Raw genomic sequence first — 19,517 nt, 5'->3', positions numbered from 1 at the left:
AAGGTGAAGGGTACTGCCCCAGGTCCTCCATGGCCAAAGTCTGTGCCTCAGATCCACCATTCCATCCAGCCCTCCTCTCCATTCTTGGTGGCTGTCATTTGCCGCCGGTGCCATGGTGGGTGTATGGATTGCTTTCTGTCTTTCAACAGTTACCGAAGTGCATGTTTGGGATTTTGTTGAAGAAAACTGGATACAGTAAACGGAAAGAATCTTGGAAGATGCTTGACTGCTGTCTTTTCTCAGACTAGTCTGAAGGGAATCCCCATTCATTCAGTGGTGGATTGAAGTGCAGAATACTTTCCAGGTAAGCCATTGCCCTGTGTTGTGTTGTTCTGTGGACTCACCCACCTCACTGAAAGACACTTTTAAAACTCTTTCAAAGTTGCATATTGAGGCTCACACCTGTAATTCCAGTACTTGGGTGGATAAGGCAGGAGGATTGCTACAGGGTGGAGACCAGCCTGGGCTACAGAGCGAGGCTTTATTTCAAACAACAACAACCAAATCTTTCCCCCCCCAATTGCTAGGGGATGAAAGACATTGGGTATTTGTGCCTAGTGTTTTTGTGAGTCAGTGAAGGGCTAAGGCAGAGTTACCATGAAAACTGCATACATGTAAGGACTGCAGTTACAGGCTTAGGTAGCTTCTCACCAGATGTCAACAGGAATATGGTAAACAGGGATTTGGGAGGTGTGAGAGGATAGTTTATAAGGCCATTCTGAGATATTTTCTTGCATGGATTAATTGTTGGTAACGGCCAGATTGTTTTTTATAAATACCATGTCTGTCACGAGGACTCCCAGAGGGTCTTCTCAGGCAGATTTGCTCTGTGTAGCAACTGTTGAGCGCATTGCTAGCTTCTAGGCACTGTTGGTAGGTACTTGGCATGTATTGTAACTGGCATATGCATCACTTGGATTTTAGACATGGAATGAAGCGCAGAATGATGGAGAAAGTACAGGTTACCCAGGTCATGCAGCTAGGAAGTAGCAGAGCCAGATTCAGGCCTGGATTTTTATGTCCAATGAAGTTTATATTTAAGCCTTTTGGGTGTGTGAGTGTGTAGATATAGGTGTGTATATGTGCTCACTGTGTCTGTTTCGGGGATAAGGGTTGTACACGGGGTCCAGGTTGATGGAAAGTGTCTTTCTCAATAGCTCTTAGACCTTATTTTGAAGACAAGGTCTCCTTATGACCCTAAACCCTGCTTTTGCTACACTGGTTAGGAGACCAGTGCTCAGATAATAGGTGCGCCACCTCAGCTTTGTGATTTATTTATTTTTGTTATTTTAATTTTTGTGGGTGAAGATCAAGTCAGGTCTTCATGCTTGTGCAGCACGCACTATTAACTGAGCAGTCTCTCCCCAGCCCCACAGTGGCGTTTACTTGAACATTTGCTAGCTCATTGTTTGGCATGGTATTTGACCTAGTCAGGGTTACTATTGTTATAATGAAACATCATGACCAAAAGCAAGTTAGGGAGGAAAGGGTTTATTTGGTTTAACTTTCATATCACTGTTCTTTACTGAAGGAAGTTAAGACAGGAACTCCAGCAGGCAGGAACCTGGAGGCAGGAGCGGATCCAGAAGCCATAGAGGGGTACTGCTTACTGGCTTGCTCCCCATGGCTTGCTCAGCCTGCTTTATTGATTGTCACCAGCCCAGGATGATCCCACTCACATGGGCCAGGTTCTACCCCATCAATCACTAGTTAGCAAAATGCATTTTCTCAGTGGAAGCTAACCCCTGTCTAGTTGACATAAAAATAGCAACACAGCATTTTAGAAATGTCTGGTATTCTGTCTGCTTTTGAACATTCAGCAGATCTGTAGTCAGTTAGTTGTTCAGGTGAATATGAAAGTAGTTTAGGAGCATAAGAGAGGCACGGTACATTAAAACACCAGTGTGCTGTATACAGGGATCCACATTGGATTCAATCCCACATTTTCCCCATTCCTTCATAGTATTTTAGCTTTACTCAAATAGCTTATAGCTCAAATGCATACTCTTCGTTTGACCTGTTATCTGTCAGCCTAACAGGATAGATGTTCTCAAGTAACTCTTGAAAATCTAATTTTTTCATTATTTAACATTCCCTCTATTCCCCACAGCCTATTGTTTGGAAACCTTGTGCTACAGACTGACATTCTGACTTGTTTCAGTTGGATACTTTGCATTTGTTAATACTCTAGCAAATGAGCAGTGGGTCTTGGCTGTTGCAGTAGAAAGAACAGGCCATAGTTCCTGAGCACTTCTTGTCTATGAAGATTCCTGTAGTTAATGTGTAGATAGGAGCTCATATTTCCTTACAGCCGCCCCCCCCCCCAGCTCCCTGTGGGGTAAGAACCCTCACTGCTCCATTGCCCAGGAAACCAGTGGCTAGAGTGCTTAAATAATGTGCTCAAGAGCAGGGATGGGAGGGAATCCAGTCAGCAGGGTATCAGGACTGTGCCTTCATCCTCTGCTCTTGTTCAGACCAACATCCAGTCATGGGCACACAGGCTGAGATCTTGTCTAACACTGTATACCATTTTCTTACTTGAGAAATTAATGAAGCTGGGTTCATGAGCCTGTAATCCTAATATTGAGAGGCTGGCTCTGAGTTCCCAGAAATCTGATTCGGTCATTGTGTTCAAAGTGTGTCTTTAGCCTAGGGATGACGGGGTAACATCAGTAGATTTACAATACTGTTTGTAAGACCAGAAACTAATTTATAAGTTTACAGTAATTATATGTATGTTGACATGATTAGTATATTCTTTTCTTCTGAGACAGTGTCTCAGAGCTCTCAGGCTCACCTTGAGCCCACTATATAGCTGAGGATGGCCTTCAACTTGTGATGTTCCTGCATCCACATGGGAGTGCTGAGAATTACTGGCATGCATCATTACACTATTTTATTAGACTCAGGGCTTGTGCATGCTAGGCACGTACTCTACCCACTGAGCTACATCCCCAGCCCAAGTATTCTCTTATCCAGGGATCTGCTAGATGTTAATTTATATGCTAGTAATTCAGAGGGGCCTGCAGACTCCACCCAAACGACTATAGCATTCTCGTTCTGTAGGCAAACTTTGCTCAGTGTCAATCATTTGTGGGGTGGCGGGGCATCAAATAACCTTCCCATAGGGCTTACATATCAGATATCCTGCATATCAGATGTCTACATTACAGTTTAAAACAATAGCAAAATTAGTTATAAAGTAGCACCAACAATAAGTGTATGCTTGGTGGGGGTCACCACAGCATAAGGAACTGTCCAAGGGTCCCAGCCTTAGGAAGGTTGAGAGCCACTGACCTAGCAGGTCATATCATGGTTTCAGATCTGTTCAGTAAGATTATCTGCTGCTTTTCTGTTTGTTTGTGTTTGTTTGTTTTTTGTTTCCCATGGAGTAGATAGATTTCTTGAAGGCAAAATCTCATTTCAGAACCTTTTCTAATTAAGGCATTCAGGGTTTTGTGTTTTCTTCCCATTTTCCTTACCTTTGTTTCTGTTTTGAGATAGGATTTTGTATGTAGTCCAGGTTGGACTTGTCCCCTTCACCATCCTCAGTGCTAGAATTATAGCTGCGTGCCACCCTGTGCCTGCTTTTAGAGCAACTAGGTCAGCCAGCAGATTCAGCTTGAATGTACTTTTGACTTAGAAGTCTGAGAGGTCCTTGTCTTTTCCTTTTTTTTTTTTGCATGTGTATGGTGTATGTGTTATTTATTTGTGCGTGTACATGTGTGTTTGCACGTGCACCTGCACATGTTCATGTTGAGGCTGGAAGCTGATGTCTTTCTCCATTGTTCTCCACTTTGAGTTCTCGTTACAATGAGCTTCACTGAATCCACAACTCCTGGATTGGCTAGTATAGTGAGCTGCTGGAATTGGGGTTCAGGCCGCCCCCAGCTTGTAGGACAAGAGCTTTTATCACTGAGTGCCCATCCCCCACCCCCTGGTTTTGCTTTGAGTTCCTTTGTCACTGCTGTGACCCATTTTCTGTCTACTTTATATTCTTAAGAAGATAGTTGACTTACTAAGCTTATGTAACTTGGCCAGATCGCATGCTATACATGCAGCATCCTGAGGCTCGCATCCCCAGTGGTTCATTCTCCATCTCCAGACCCTCCACTCAGTGGAGCTTGGTTGCAGCTACTCTGTCATTACTTTTGTTATTTTCTTTCTGTTCTTGACAGTAAAAAGGGTAACACAAATAAATTGGTATTTCAGGAAGTTACCTTGGCAGGTGGATGCAAGATGAAGAGACTGAAGGCAGAGATGTGTCAACCTTAGTGTCAGTGATAAAAGGGAGCTAGAGAGCTTGCAGGAGGGTGACTGGTTTGTGAAAGCTGTAGGTGGTGTCTGCAGCGTTTACAGGGTGGTCTTAGCAGAGTTGAGTGATATCATGAGCTTTAGATTGTTTCCTTCTGCCTTAGGCCCTTGGGTAGGTGTTGGCATTCTTTCTTAGGATGGTTATACTGTAACAGAACCCTGTGTTAGGGGAGAGGAAAGTGAGTTTATGTTAGGGGAGATTAATCATGGATTTGATTCACCTATAGATGGAAAAACCCTAAGGGTAGACAGGTACCTGTGTGTAATTGGTCTGAGCTCACCGAGCAGGGGCATTTGGGAGCCTTTGCTTTCATGCAGCTGTGTGAGATTACTCAGACACAGACTGCCTGAGAATGGCAGCACACGGGGATGCACACGGGGATGGGTTGGGATGTTGTTGACCAGGAGGTGTGGTTACATTTCTCAGCAGCCTGCCAGTAACTTCCCAGTCCACAGATGAGATCATTATGTGTAGTGCGTCTTTTCTCACTCTTAACTGGCTAACGAATGTTAAATGTGTGTTTTCAGAAAGTCATTGTGCTCATAGTATAGACATCCTTTATTCTTTCACAATTTCAATTCCACATCTGGTTACTAAACAGAAAAGTAAGTAACCTGAGCAAAGGTGGCAGAGAGATACCTACCCTCCTAGCCAGCACTGCTGAGTGTAACCATGATATTTTAAAACTTTTTTTTTTGACTTTTTGGATTTGGTTTTTTCGAGACAGGGTTTCTCTGTGTAGCCCTGGCTGTCCTGGAACTCACTCTGTAGATCAGACTGGCCTCGAACTCAGAAATCTACCTGCCTCTGCCTCCCAAAGTGCTGGGATTACAGGCGTGCGCCACCACTGCCCGTCTTTAAAAAGACATTTTAACATCACAATATGAATTCTAAATACAAGTCAGCTATTTTACCTACATGTCAGTAAGCAATAGCAGGAGTCAACATTGGCCATGTTGGAAGAATCGAGATGCTGTGTTGGTCTCTAGTGTAGCACTTCCTTTGGAGAGTTAATTTTGAGACAGTCTCTCTGTGTAGTTCATGAATTCTGAGCTCAAATTTACCATTCCTTAGACCACTGCTTCTCAACCTTCCTTTTTGGGGGGAAGATTTATTTATTGTATATAAGTACACTGTAGCTGACTTCAGACACACCAGAAGAGAGCATCTGATCCCATTACAGATGGTTGTGAACCACCATGTGGTTGCTGGGATTTGAATTCAGGACCTTTGGAAAAGCAGTCAGTGCTTTTAACCCTTGAGCCTCTCTCCAGCCCCTTCTCAAGCTTCCTAACACTTTGACCCTTTGATATAGTTCCTCATGTTGTGGTGTCGGCCCCCCCCCCCATAAAAATTACTTTGTTGCTATTTGTTGCCATTTGGCTACTGTTATAAATTGTAATTGTAATATAAATATCTGACATGCAGGATATATGATATGAAACCTCAAAGGGTTGCAGCCCACAGGTTGAGAAGCACTCACTGTCTTATGGGATTTTAACAGATTTGCTTTTATCTCATGGGTGTAGGTGTTCACATGTGTGTACCACTCGTGTGTAGTGGCTACAGAGGCCAGAAGAGGGGTTAGAGATGGTTATGAGCTGTCATGTGGGTTCTGGGAAGAGCATCAAGTGCTCCTAACTGCTCACTTAGTTCGTCATGCCCTCCCTAAGGATTTTTAACATAATTATTTTTTTACTACATGCTTTTTCTTAATCACTTAACACTGTTGGTGATGGCCATCAATATTTTACACATCTTATAAGTATCCGCTGTATGCGCCAGAAAGTACACAGTGCAAAAGAAGATGTCGGGCTCTTGTTCTGTAATCACACATCACCTCTTTCTACATATGCCTATCTAATTTTTATTATTACTAATATTTTTATTGTTTTATTTTGAGATAAGTATCTGGAGAAGTCCTGGCTAGCTTGGAACTTGCTGTGTAGACTAGAATTTTGCGTGCCTTTGCTTCCAGAGTACCAGGATTGAAAGCATATTCTATCATGTATGGCCTGGATATTTTTTTAAATATTATTATTTTTTTTTTCCGAGACAGGCTTTTTCTGTGTAGCCCTGGCTGTCCTGGAACTCACTCTGTAGACCATGCTGGCCTGGAACTCAGAGATCCACCTGCCTCTGCTTCCCAAGGGCGGGGATTACAGGCGTGCGCCACCATTGCCTGGCTGTTCTCTCCCTTCTTATTTTCCTCCCTACCATTCCCACTCCCTTCCTTTCTTACCTGGTACAAATCTTTTGTTGCAGAAACTTTTGAGAGTAGTTGCAAACATTTTGATATTGTTGCCCCAAAATTTGTACTAAGTTGTCTCAGCTGTCTTAATTTAGAACAAGCTATCTGTCTTTCCTTTTCCCCACTGACTTCTCGGAAGAACTCGGTTTAGTTGGTTGCCTTTCCTTATACATGTGCAGCAGAGTGCAGCATTCCACATTCACTTATTTCCTTATGGTGTCAGGTAACTTGCTTCTTTGGCTCCTAGTTCCTGTAAACTGGAACTTGGGTGAGCTGTATCTAAGGCAGCTTTTCGGTAGCAATGCTCTATCTAGGGGAGAAAATGCCCCTCCCATCAAATCCCATCGCCAGGCAAAAAGAGCTGTGCTACATTGTTCCTTGGTTAAGGTGGCAGCAGCCAGATCTCTGTAATAACTGCTGTTTCCCCCTCTGCTCTTAGCAAGCTTATCTGCTGGGCACTGTTTGACACTCTGTAACAGTCTTTCCTACTCACTGCTACTCACCTGGAAACTCCTGCTTCTCAACCCTCAAGTCTTTTCTTATAGTAGGCTTACAAAATTGTAGTCTCCTTATCAATCCTCTTCTGTTTATTAGCTTGTGTTCAGAGAGCTAGCCTGATTCTTTACCTTTCTATCTGTGTCGTCTGTATTCTCGTGGGTTTTTGTTTATTCTGTGTGCTAACAGTCAATTACCATCCTTACTGATTCTCTGTGTCCCAGATTCTAGTAGCTCCCATTTTCTTTTAATGTGGCCCCAGTCTTTGTGTGTCTTTGGCTTTTTGGGACCAGATTGTCTCAGGTCTATGTCATGTGACTATGGGGCTATTTCTAGAAACTATTTGTTGTCACTGTTTGTAGACCCTTGGGGTAGTTAGGGCTAAGAAATACATTTAAAAGGATCTGTGAGTCCATCTTATTTCTGATTCAATTTTAATATTACAGTTTTTCCTCCTGAGATTGATAGTCTTAATATTAAAATCTTGTTAACATAATGGCCATCATGTGAGATGCGCATGTTACATAAGTAACATGTCTTGAGCATGTCCTTTTTAGTACTATGAGGAATACAGAGTTGAATCAGATGTATATGTTACTCCAGTAGTTTTCAGTCTTATATGGAGAAATTTGTTCAGTGTTGCAGGAGTTAGAAAAAGACAGTTTTATAAGAGACATTTTATTTGCTCATTTGGTTTCTGAGTGTTGATTTATATGTGTGGTGTATGCGTAACATATGTGTGATTGTACTGGAGGCCCAAGGAAGGTATTGGGTGTTTTTCTCTAAAGCTTCTGCCTTGTTCTTTAAGACAGGGTCTCTTGATAGGTCTGGGGCCTGTCTGTGCTGTTTGGGCTAGGTTAAAAGTGCATGTAGAATATACCCAGCTTCTACATAGCTGCTAAAGTCTCTACTCCCACCCTTATGCATGCACAACTAGGTTGAGCCATCTTTCCAGCTACATAAGACACATTTTAAAAGCTGTTCTTGCCGGGCAGTGGTGGTGCACTTGGGAGGCGGATTTCTGAGTTCAGGCCAGCCTGGTCTACAAGTGAGTTCCAGGGCAGCCAGGGCTACACAGAGAAACCCTGTCTTGAAAAACCAAAACCAACACCCCCCCCCCCCAAAAAAAAGTATTCTTTGAGGCTTGCCAGAAATTAGAAATGGACATAGATGTACTACTTCAGGGTACTGTCATAGCAAAGATAATCAGGGGACAATGGTAGAAGGTTGTCTATCTTTTCTCTTTAATATTTATTTTTATTATATATATGTTGTTATATATATGTTGTACACACACACACACACATACATACATACCTATATACCCTTTTTTGTGTATGAGTGTTCTTTCTGAGTGTATGTATGTGCACCACATATGTGCCTGGTACCCCTGAAGATCAGAAAGGACTTCCGATTCCATGGAACTAGAGTTACAGATGGTTGTGAACTGCAGTGTGTGTGCTGGGAACCTACAAGAGTACCAAGTGGTCTTAACCATTGAACTGTTTCTTTACACCCCTTTAATTTTTAATTATGTGTCTGAGAGCAGGTACCTGCTCTCTGTCATGTTTTTTAATGAGGCAGAGTCTAGCTATGTAGTCTGGGCTGGCCTTGAATGTATGACAATCTTACCTTGGCCTCCTAAGGGGTGGGATTACCTGTCTATGTTGCTCTGCCTGGCAAAGGGTGTGTGATTTCTCTGAGAAGGGATGAGTAAGTGGTTCTGTGCATTGCTTACTATAGTTTGAGTGAAGCAACTGAGGAGTATGAACTTGCTAAGACCCATTATTACTAGCCTTGGATTTCTTTCAGGTAACAAGTTACAGACTAGTTTACATATGGATAGAATCCCTTACTTGATCTGCATAGATTTTAAGGATTGGGACTCTGCCTATCAGCACACCCATTGCTGGTTTTGTCTGTAAAACTGGAGCATGTGGTTACTGGCCTCCTGAAGCAGAGCTTGTGCTCTCCTGTCTGCCTCGCAGTCATGCTCTCTTAGAGTTACCTGCTGCTGATGCATCTGGGCCTGTGTTCGGTCGAATCAGATGAGTGCAGTGGACGTGGAAGTTGAACAGCATCTGTGCTTTATAAAGATTATTCTGGCAGTCGGTTTGGAGGCTGCATTGAAACAAGAAAAGTTGGAGCAGTTAATAGACTGTTGCATTATTCTAGGGAAGAAATGACAAACTAGTAACAGATGGCGGAAGAGGAGGAAATGAGTCATTCCAGCTATGGAGTGGATAGAGTGTACTGATAGATGTGAGCATATTGTGCCTGCAATTTACAAAGAATGTCATTTTTATGTTAAAAAAAGAAAAGACTTATGTTTGTGTGAGTGTGGAAGTGCCTGCACATCTACAGTGTGCTTGGAGGTCAGAGAACAGCCTTTGGGGTGGGTTCTGTCCTGTGTTGCGGCAGAGGCAGGTGAATCATCTCACCTTAGGAGTGATGGATATGGGGCATTTTATTATTTATTTATTTATTTATTTATTTATTTATTTAATTTATGATTGAACTCAAGTCCCCAGGGTCACATGGCAAGTGCAAATACTATCTTGCCAGACTCTTTAAAACACAAAGTCCTGGGGTTGAATATTTAGCTCAGTAGCAGTGCCTTGCCTGAATGGGCAGGGTTCTGAGTTCAGTTTCCAGCACTGCAAACAAACATACAAAAAAACACATAGTATGACTGCTACTCAGGATATGGTAGAGATTATTACCAAAGCCCTTGAAGAGTTACCAATGGCTGCCAGCTCTCCCAAAGATCTATATCTATATTCTATATACATAGGTTAGCTGTGTCTCTTTAGTCATGTGTTCATATACTCTGCTCATAATTACATCTGTGAAGATCTCTATTTTGTGCTTCTGTAATCTGCCCCTTTGCATTTTCTATTTCTAGTTCATTGCTCTTTTTACTAGGTAGCTTGATTTAACTGGGTTGCTGAGTACTTGAGTGCTGTTGATGCATAATGGAGTTGCTTTCAATTTTTTGCTGCTCTTCTAGATAACACTTGTAAGTAGACAGAATCCCAAATTTCTCTTGAGTATACAGCTCTGAGAGTTGGCTTGTGGGTGGGCATTGGTGAGCATAGGGAATTTAGATAAGACTTGAAGAGTTGAGCTGTGGATAGCATATTGGGAACTTAGAGAAGGCGGTCCAGGTGTCCTCTGAGCCAGTTGCAGGTGCTAGTCCAGTTTAAGCTTCTATTTCTGAGATAGAGTTCCACTAGAGTCCATTACCTGATGGTTTACTAGTCCTTGTTGGTGTACGCTCTTATCTTTATTGTAGTCTTTATTTGAGTTTTATTTAGTTAGCTTAGTAGAGTTGATGATGTTTAGTTAAATGTACTACTTTTTGTTTGTTTTTGTTTTTTGGGTTTTTTTTTTGGGAATTGGTATTTTGAGTCAGGGTTTCTCTGTAATAGCCCTGGCTGTCCTGGAACTCACTCTGTAGACCAGGCTGGCCTCGACTCAGAAATCTGCCTGCCTCTGCCTCCCAAGTGCTGGGATTAAAGGCATGCACCGCCACCACCACCACCGCCCGGATTGTACTACTTATTTTAAGTGTAGTGTTTGAGTTTTCAGAAATACATATGCTCATATAACCACCACCATAATGAAGGTACTGTTCATTTCTCTGCTTTTAAAACCTTCCTCACTTCCCTTTGCAGTCATTAGCCTTCTAGCATCCCCGTGTCCTGCTTTCTCTAACTTTTGGTAGTTCAATCTGTTTTCACATGGATAGAGAGTCATTTAACACTGTGTACACTGTACACTGTGTACTTGGTATGTTTGCTTTGTTCTGCTCAGCATGGTTTTAGGACACAGTCATTCATTAAAAAAAATTTAGAGTACGTGTGCGCTGGGTGCATTGTGTAGTATGTATAGATGCACAGGTACAGGCATGTGCCTTGAGGCCAGAAGGAGTTTGCTTCTCTAGCCTTGGAGTTGTGGACACCTGTGGGTTGCTAGTTTACCCTGTGGGTGCTAGAATGGAAGTGTCCCCATTATCTATCATGCAGCAAGTGTACCCTTTCTTTCCCACTGAGAACCTTCTCTCCAACTCCAAGAACTGTTCAAATTCATTTTATTGTTAGAGGGTTTGTTTATATTGTTTGATTTTTGGGAATAGTGTAAGGGAGCATTATATAGACTTTTAAGGATGTTTGTTTCCAGGTAGATGTACTTAAGAGTGTAATAGTCCGCACAGCTCGATTTCAAAGAGAAAAAAAGCCCCCCTTTTACATTCTTGAGAGTTGTGACTGTTTGTTTATTTTACATCAGTAGTTTCCCCGTTCTGTATTCCTGCCAGTGCTACCTGGCATGCTGTATCCCAGCTGTGCTACTTCCCAGTCCCATGTTGTAACCTGCTTACCTTGGGAGTTTCCACAACCCTCTTCCTCATGCTCAGTAATGCGCTAGAGTGGCACAGAGAATTAGGGGAACACCACTTAGGGTTACTAGCTTTATGAAAGGACAATACAAGATTTGTTTATTTTTAATTTACAAGTAGTGAGTGTTTTGCCTGCATGTGTTTGTAGTGTCTCAGGTGGCCAGAAGAGGTCATTAGATTCCCTGGCACTAGCGTTATAGATAGTGCTGCCTGCCATGTGGGTGCTGGGAATTGAAGTCAGTGAGTGCCCTTAACTACTGAACCATAGCTTCATTCAGCCCATGAAAGGATGGTAGTATAATGGATACAAATGAACTATCCTGTCAAGAGGCGCCAGAGGTGATTGTTTGTCAACTCCGCTGCCAAAACAAACTTTGGGAGTTATTCACAGGTCTGGTTGAAAGGGCTGACTATAGATAGGAAGTGGTCTTTCGTCCCTTGCACTTAGGGAGTTCCAAGAATTAGAAGCCATTGTCTCTGGAAGGAGGCAGGGGGTACAGCAGAAACTCAGGGCTGAACTGTGGATTCATTGTACCACTATATGTGCACATGTAGCTAGAAAAAGAAGCAATAAGATATGCTTTTCTTTTTTGTTTTTGTTTTTGTTTTTTATTAAAAGGGAAGTAAAAACACTTCATGATAAAATTAAAGATTTACATGGAAAATATTTCAGATAAAATAGATACATAGAAAAACACATTAAAATTGATAATTTTCATGGAAAATTAAAAGTAGTAAAGTGGTAGATATGTAAAACTTTGCTAAATAAATTGAAATATGAAATAGAAACATTTTATGAAAGAATTGAGGATTTACATGGAAAATATTTTTGATTAAATTGTAGAAAAATTTTAGGTGTTAAAAATTTTAAACATGTTAGAATTGAAAATTATCATTGAAAATTTTATATAGATGTAATGTTAGGTATAAAAGTATTCCTAAGTTGATTGAAAGTGGAATTATAAACATTTTTTCTGATAAACTTGAAGATTTACATAGAAAATATTTCTGATAATATTGAAGAAATATATAGAAAAATGTTAAAATTAAAGATTATGGAAATTATACAGATAAAGTGATAGGCATAATGATAATTCTAAGTTGGTTGAAGGTGGAATTATAAAGATTTTCAGATAACATTGGAGATTTACATGAAAAATATTTCTGTTAAAATCCAAGCAATATATGACTTTCATGGAAAATTTACATATAAAATGGTAGATATAGAAACTTTATAAATTAATTGAAGGTGGAATTACAAACATTTGTGATAAATTTACATTGAAAACATTTCTGATAAAATAGAGGAAATATATAGAAAGACATATTAAAATTGAAGATTACCATGAAAAATAATGCAGATAAAATGGTAGACCTAAACATTACTAAAATAATTAAAAGGGGAATTACAAAGATTTTCTGATAAATTTTAAGATTTACATGAGAACTATTTCTGTTAGTCTATGTCTTTTTATTTGGGAGTTGAGTCCATTGTTAAGATATATTAAGGAATAGTGATTTTTGCTTCCTGTTATTTTCAATGCTATTTATATGTTTATATGGTTATCTTTTGGGTTTATTGGAAGATTACTTTCTTGCTTTTTCTAGCCTCCTTGTGTTGGCATTTTCCATCTATTATCCTTTGTAGGGCTGGATTTGTGGACAGATATTGTGTAAATTTGGTTTTATCATGGAATATCTTGGTTTCTCCATCTGTGGTGATTGAGAGTTTTGCTGGGTATAGTAGCCTGGGCTGGCATTTGTGTTCCCTTAGGGTCTGTATGAGGTCTGCCCAGGATCTTCTAGCTTTCATAGTCTCTGGTTAGAAGTCTGTGATTCCGATAGGTCTGCCTTTATAAGTTACTTGCCCTTTTTCCCTTACTGCTTTTAATATTCTTTGTTTATTGAATTTGGTGTTTTGATTATTATGTGCCAGGAGGAGTTTCTGTTCTGGTCCAGTCTGTTTGGAGTTCTGAAGGCTTCTTGTATGTTCATGGGCATCTCTTTCTCTAGGTTAGGAAAGTTTTCTTCTGTAATTTTGTTGAAGATATTCACTGGCTCTAAGTTGGAAATCTTATTTTCTCTGGTAACATGTAAAATTTAATATGCTTTATACTGCTATACTGCTATAATATTGCTGTCTTCCTCTTCAGTTTTGGTTTAACCTTGTGGGCTTCCCTACAGAGTGACTGCCGATGCTCCTCAGCCTTTCTGTGCTTGCTGGTTACTGTCATAGCTCGGAATAGATGTGCCATTTTATGCCTTTAACACCAGCACTTGGGAGGCAGAGGCAGGCAGGTCTCTGAGTTCTAGGACTGCCAGGTCTATGTTGTGAGACTCAGTCTCAAAAAAACAAAATAATAGCTAGAGAGATGGCTCCATGGTTAAGAGCACTGACTGCTCTTCTGAAGGTCCTGAGTTCAAATCCCAGCAACTGCATGGTGACTCACAATCATCTGTAAAAAGATCTGACTCCCTCTTCTGGAGTGTCTAAAGACAGTGTACTTACATATAATAATAGATAAATCTTTAAAAAAGAACCAAAAAACAAAAAACAAAAAAAAAAAAACAAGTATGTAAAAGGACAGAATTCCACCAAATTAACATAGAGATCGTGATTGGTTTAAAACTGTTTCTAGGATATTTCATTGCACACGTTGCATCTCAACACAGGCAGTTGGTCGTGTCAGAGTTGCTTCTTTGTGGGCAGGGAGGTAAATAATAGAAAAATAACTGGTGTGTTAACACCAGGTCACTTCAGGTTACATGAGGGATAGATTAAAGATTGGGCTGGAGGGACCTTCTTTGTCATGCCTGTTTGGGAGGGAAGCTTGTCTGATTCCTAGGAAGGCAAGATAACTTAATTTGTTCACACCTAGTCTGTTTATCTGTTTGGACAAAATAATAAAGGTTTTTGTGATTTTCCAGTCATAGAAAACTCAAAACTCTTTAAAGCTAAGAAGGGAATTTCTAATTTGAGAAGAAAGGTGTGTGTGGATGCACGTCAGGGTGTGGTGTCTTCAGCAGCCCTGGTTGCATCTCTTGCCCAGCTCAGTGGGGAGGATTTCTCTTGTGGCTCCCACATAAGTCTTCTGATTGAACCTTGGCATGCATGCATGCGTGAGCACACTGCTACACTGACTGACGGGCTGGGGTGGTAGAATGATGGCTTGCTGATTGCTTATAATTTTCTATTTTTCATAGTAAAAAACCTGGTTATAACAAGTAAGTATAGTTTTTGAGGAAAAATAATGGCTTTTATTATTTTGCTATATTTAAATTTATTTTTGGCTTTTTAATTTGATTTCCCCCTCCCCCCTTCTCTGTGTATCCCTGGCTGTCCTGGAACTCATTCTGTAGACAAGGCTGGCTTTGAACTCAGAACTCTTACATCCTGCATGCACCACCTTAGATTAATCTGCACACCTCTGCTTAATTTCAAAGAGCAGTAATCTCATTTTCTTAGCCTCTCACCCTCATCTTCCAACTATAGTAGCTGTTTCTGTTCCACATACACATACACATGTGTATGGAGGTCAGAGGTCAGTGTTGGTTGTGCTTTCAGATGCTGGCCACATAGACTTTTGAGCCTGTATCGCTCTCTCATTTGGCCCGGAGCTTGATTAGCTAGGCTGATGGTCAATGAGCCCCAAGGACTGACCTGTCATTTCCTCCTCATCTTTGGGAGGACAACTGTACACTGTCAAACTCACTGTCAAACTATTTTTAAAGGGCAAGCCGTTAATTAACTAAGCTAACACTCCAGCTGCCCAGTTGTATGTGCAAGGTTGTGTGTGCATGTGTGTGCATGTATGTGCATGTTCAAGTCAAGGCCAGAGGTGTCAGCCTCAGGAGGTTTGTCTTTCTCTTTTGAGACCAGGTCTCTCCTTGGCTTGGGGCTCACTGAGTACACTGGGTTTTGGATGGTTCCATGTGTCCTAAAAGTATCCTCTTGGCCTACACTGAACTGTGATTTTAAGTGTGTGACACCAGGCCTGGCAGCTTTGCATGTGTTCTGAGGATTGAATTTAGATCCTACTGCTTGCTCACAATGCAGGCTTGTCACTGAGTGAGCAATGTCCCAGGCCCTCCGTGCAGCCTTAAAAAAATGTGCAGCTCATAAGTTGTTCTGAATGGCACAGACCAAGCTGGAGCCTGCAGTCCTGCCTCTGCCTTCTGGTTCGTGTGGTTACAGGTGTGTAGTCACACTTTGGCATTCTGTATTTGCTCCATTATTAAAAAGTTCACTATTCTGGTGACATCTCTGTAGTGACAAGTTTTGAGAATTTTGGTTTCTCTGTAAAACACAGAAATACTGTAAGTGTGTGCTTTTGTTTTAATCCCAGGTGTGGAATGTGGGGCTGCTTGGATTGCCACGGCTGCTCACCATGTTGTCTCGCTCTAGCAGGGTCAGGGTTTGCAGTTGAAATAGTTTCTGCAATTGTGTGACATTTGGAATTTTTGGAACTTTTCAGAGGGTATATAGATGATAGGGTTCCTTAGAGGGGTGGCTGATGGCTTGGTTAAGAAGAAACATGAAAGAAATTAAGATTCAGATCTCTCCATCTTTTTCTACCTTTCCCTCTCTTTCCCCCTCTTCCTCCCTTCTTCCCAGTCTCCCTCCATTTTTCCTCCCTCCCTCCTTCCCTCTCTTCCTTTTCTCTCTCCCCCACCTCTATCCTTTTTTTCCTATGATAGTTGGTGAAACCCGGGAGATAAAGGGTGGGGAAAAGAACCCACAAAGTAGCAACGACCAGCTACATATCTGTGTTACTGGTTTGTGAAGTATTTTAATTATTTGCTTATAGCTAAGTCAGTCACAAAATTATTGAAACAGTTGTGTTAAAAGGGTTTTGGGCAAATTGGTAGGAATCTTGTATCTGTACTTTTTTTTCCCCCTGAGACAGGGTTTCTCTGTAGTCCTGGTTGTCCTGGAACTCACTCTTGTATACCGGGCTAACCTCAAACTCAGAAATCCACCTGCCTCTGCCTCCCAGAGTCTGGGGATTACAGGAGTGGGCCACCACTGCCCAGCAATTTATCTTTGTTAAATGCTGACTTCACCCTTGTCCTCCTGGAAGATTAGGTGCTTTGAATGGCTAAGTACTTATAGCCCAAGGCTAGAGATACAGAGGACCTGGCTGGAAAAGCAGTGTAAAGACACAAACACAATGGTTATAAAGGCCCTTTCAGCATCAGCATGCAATGAAATAAATCCCTGGCTTCAACTAGTGAGATGACGCCTTACTACTTACCTGTAGGGAAGCGTGGAAGGGCTTACAAGGGTAGCAGGAATCTCTTACTGAAGCTAGGCTGAAAGACAACCTCAGTTGTTCTGGGTGCCTGGTAGGCGGTAAAGCACACAGCTTTGTTACCTAAAATCATTTAGGGTATGGGAAACAGTAGCCATGTGGGAAAGAAAAGTGTGAATTTAATGATAAAATTATGGACGGGTGGTATGGCTCAGGGAGCAAAGGCAGCTCTCGACTGACTGTCCACAGATTCCATGTGGACCTGATTCTATGCTGGGACAGTGGAAGGAGAGCCCCATTTCCTTAAGAGTTGTCGTGCATGCACACAAAATCAATCAAAACAAACCCAATACAGAATTGAAATGAAGGGCTAATAAAACATGCCTGCCCCATGGTAGCCAGGCTTTCAGCTCTCAGAAGCAGGATTTTGATCTCCAATGCTATCTTAAGTCTGCTGGGGAGGCAGGGCCTGACTAATTTCTGAAGTTGTTAATGTTTAGAGTTGGCAGAGACTTGTTTAGATGGTGTTATGGTTTGACTTCCCAAGGATGCTAGCTGCATCCATTTCCTTCCCTTCCTGCTTTTAGTTTAGTTTAGTTAGGTTTGATTTTGGTTTCTTGTGTCCCTCTAGCCCAGGTGGTCTGAGAACTTACTGTAACATCAGGTTGTTCTCAGATCTTCCAGCCCAGGCCAATCTGCAGAGTATGGTGAGCCTGCCTTCTGAGTGCTGGGATTACAGGTTTGAGCTGCATTCTCAACTTACTTTCCCTTCCACTAATTCATAGTTTACAGAGCCAGGAATCATGTTAGACAGAGAAAGCTTCCGATAGTTTGCATTAGATCAACTGATTTCAGTACTGTGGGAGACAGTGATGAGGTGGGATTTGTGGACTGCATCTGTACTGTAGGAGTTAGCCACACCTCTCCCTTTAGTAAACTGAAAAACCATACAGCATTGTTTACACAAATCACTTCCCATACCGGATTATTTGATTTTGTCATTTCTTACAATATTTCCTAAAGCATATAGTTTACTGGCCTCTACAACAAATATTTTTGAATAAATAAATAACTTAAGATGAAAGAGCCCATTGTCCTCCAACCATCTTCCTGAAGCAGTTATCTCTTCCTAGGAAAAAACGACACTATCATGGGAAGAGAGGTTCCCCATATGTTCTGTTCTATATAAAACATGATCAGTTTTGCACTCTCAGTGTGCTAGAATGCAGTAGAATCTTATGCAGGCATTTCCAAAGACAAGTTTCTTGGCTTGTGAAGAAGGCCCTGGAAGGAATGAGGCTTGCACCACCTGTGCCTGTGGTGCTGCATCAATCAATCCATTTTCTGTTGTTGGGACAAAGTACCCATTGCTGGTACTTTCTAGGAGGAGAGGTTTGTGGAGGGCTTGGAGGCTCTTTTGGATCTTTTGGTTTCTGATGAGGATCTTGTGACATTACAGATAAGCTTTTAATGGCAGAAGTGCATTCAGAAGATCACATGTAGACTAGGACAACATCCTCTCCTGGGACTGAGACCCCATGAGCTACATCATTCTCAATGTGACAGTGTTCCATGACCTAACCACCTTCTAGGCCCCACGTACAGGTCCACCACCTCAGTGCTGTCATGCTAGTTAGCAAGTCTTCAGCACACAGGAACTCTGAAGGCCCAAACCTATGGAACCGTAGCCAATGGGAAAGAAGGATGTAGGCAGTCCTGAGAATTGTCTCTGCTGCTTGTCCTGTCAGATGGAAGTCCTTCCTCTTGGTGCTGGGCATGGGAAAGTGGAAGCTGCCCCAATCAGATGTGCTTTGGTGTAGTTCCTCCTCGGTGGAACGGCACTGGCTTTCTAACTGGAGCTCAGCTGTCCTGTTGGTGGCCATAGGTGTGAAAGTGGAGCTACAGTGGCATCTTTGTGTGCGGTCCTTAAGTGTAAGAGTGTAACCAAACTGACTGTTTTCCCCCATCTGCTATCACCTTCCGTGAAGGTCAGGGACAAGTTCTGTGATGAGATCCCTGAGTAAAGATGGAAAGGGCAGTGTATTATCCCCAGGACATAGGATCCTGAGGCGTGGATGCTGGATTTCCGGGTGTATGTGGTTGACTGAAAGATTAAAATAGAAAGAATTGCATCTTATTCTGAGTATTTTATATGTACTAAAATTGGACCATAACTGAGTCCTGAGTTAGTGCTTTTATTCACTTAAAGCTTTTTCAATTACTTCGGTGTATTTGGAATTTTTTCTTAATGGTCTGGGTCATGACCAGAATCCTCCTGCATGGTCCTCTGTGGCAGACACCACATTCTCCCTGTAGGTACTCCATAACTTACTGTTTTCTTCTTGTTACCAGTGACTTCATGTTCTATTATGCTTAGTATGATCTGATGGATGTCCTAGGTAATATCTTTTTTTCTTATCTTATTGTATCTTATTTGTAATTGATGAGTCAATGATACACCTGCTTTTCAGACTCTGAATCCATGTGGTACAGTTGTACCTCAGAGGTTGTGTATGTCAGTTAACTAACCAGTTACACTCCATTGGGGCTGGATAGGAGTAACAGGTTGATACAAAATGAGTTAAGCAGGGGTGTGCCAATTGGGAGAGTTTAATATTAAACAGAATAATAAGTAGTATAAATTAGAAAAGGAAACAGGGCTTTAGGAGTCAGAATTCTAGTTCTGTTCCCCCTGTTAAAGGCAGGATTTTACATACCCCAGGCTGGCCTGGAACTTGCTATGTAGTAGAGACTGGCCCTCATTCTCCTGCCTCTACCTCACTAGTGCAGTTCATGGTGGTGGTG

At 41.7% G+C, this 19,517-nt stretch overlaps 1 protein-coding gene across 4 annotated transcripts in view; it reads left to right on the top strand.

The window, feature by feature from the left end:
* The window catches only part of Fbxw11 (F-box and WD repeat domain containing 11), an 88,349-nt gene that overhangs the window by 9,570 nt on the left and 59,262 nt on the right, over positions 1-19,517 (top strand). For 2 of the 4 annotated variants that reach the window (XM_052194948.1, XM_052194950.1), the window contains exon 2: positions 150-304. The exons of the other annotated variants lie outside the window; for them this stretch is intronic. The gene's annotated coding sequence lies outside the window, so the exon portion shown is untranslated. The remainder of the gene's footprint in view (positions 1-149; positions 305-19,517) is intronic. 4 annotated transcript variants of the gene reach the window in all.

The sequence above is a fragment of the Apodemus sylvaticus genome, chromosome 10, assembly GCF_947179515.1.
Source record: "Apodemus sylvaticus chromosome 10, mApoSyl1.1, whole genome shotgun sequence".
NCBI lineage: Eukaryota > Metazoa > Chordata > Mammalia > Rodentia > Muridae > Apodemus > Apodemus sylvaticus.
The sequence above is the reverse complement of the archived record's forward strand: the minus strand, read 5'-3'. Positions and strand labels throughout refer to the sequence as shown.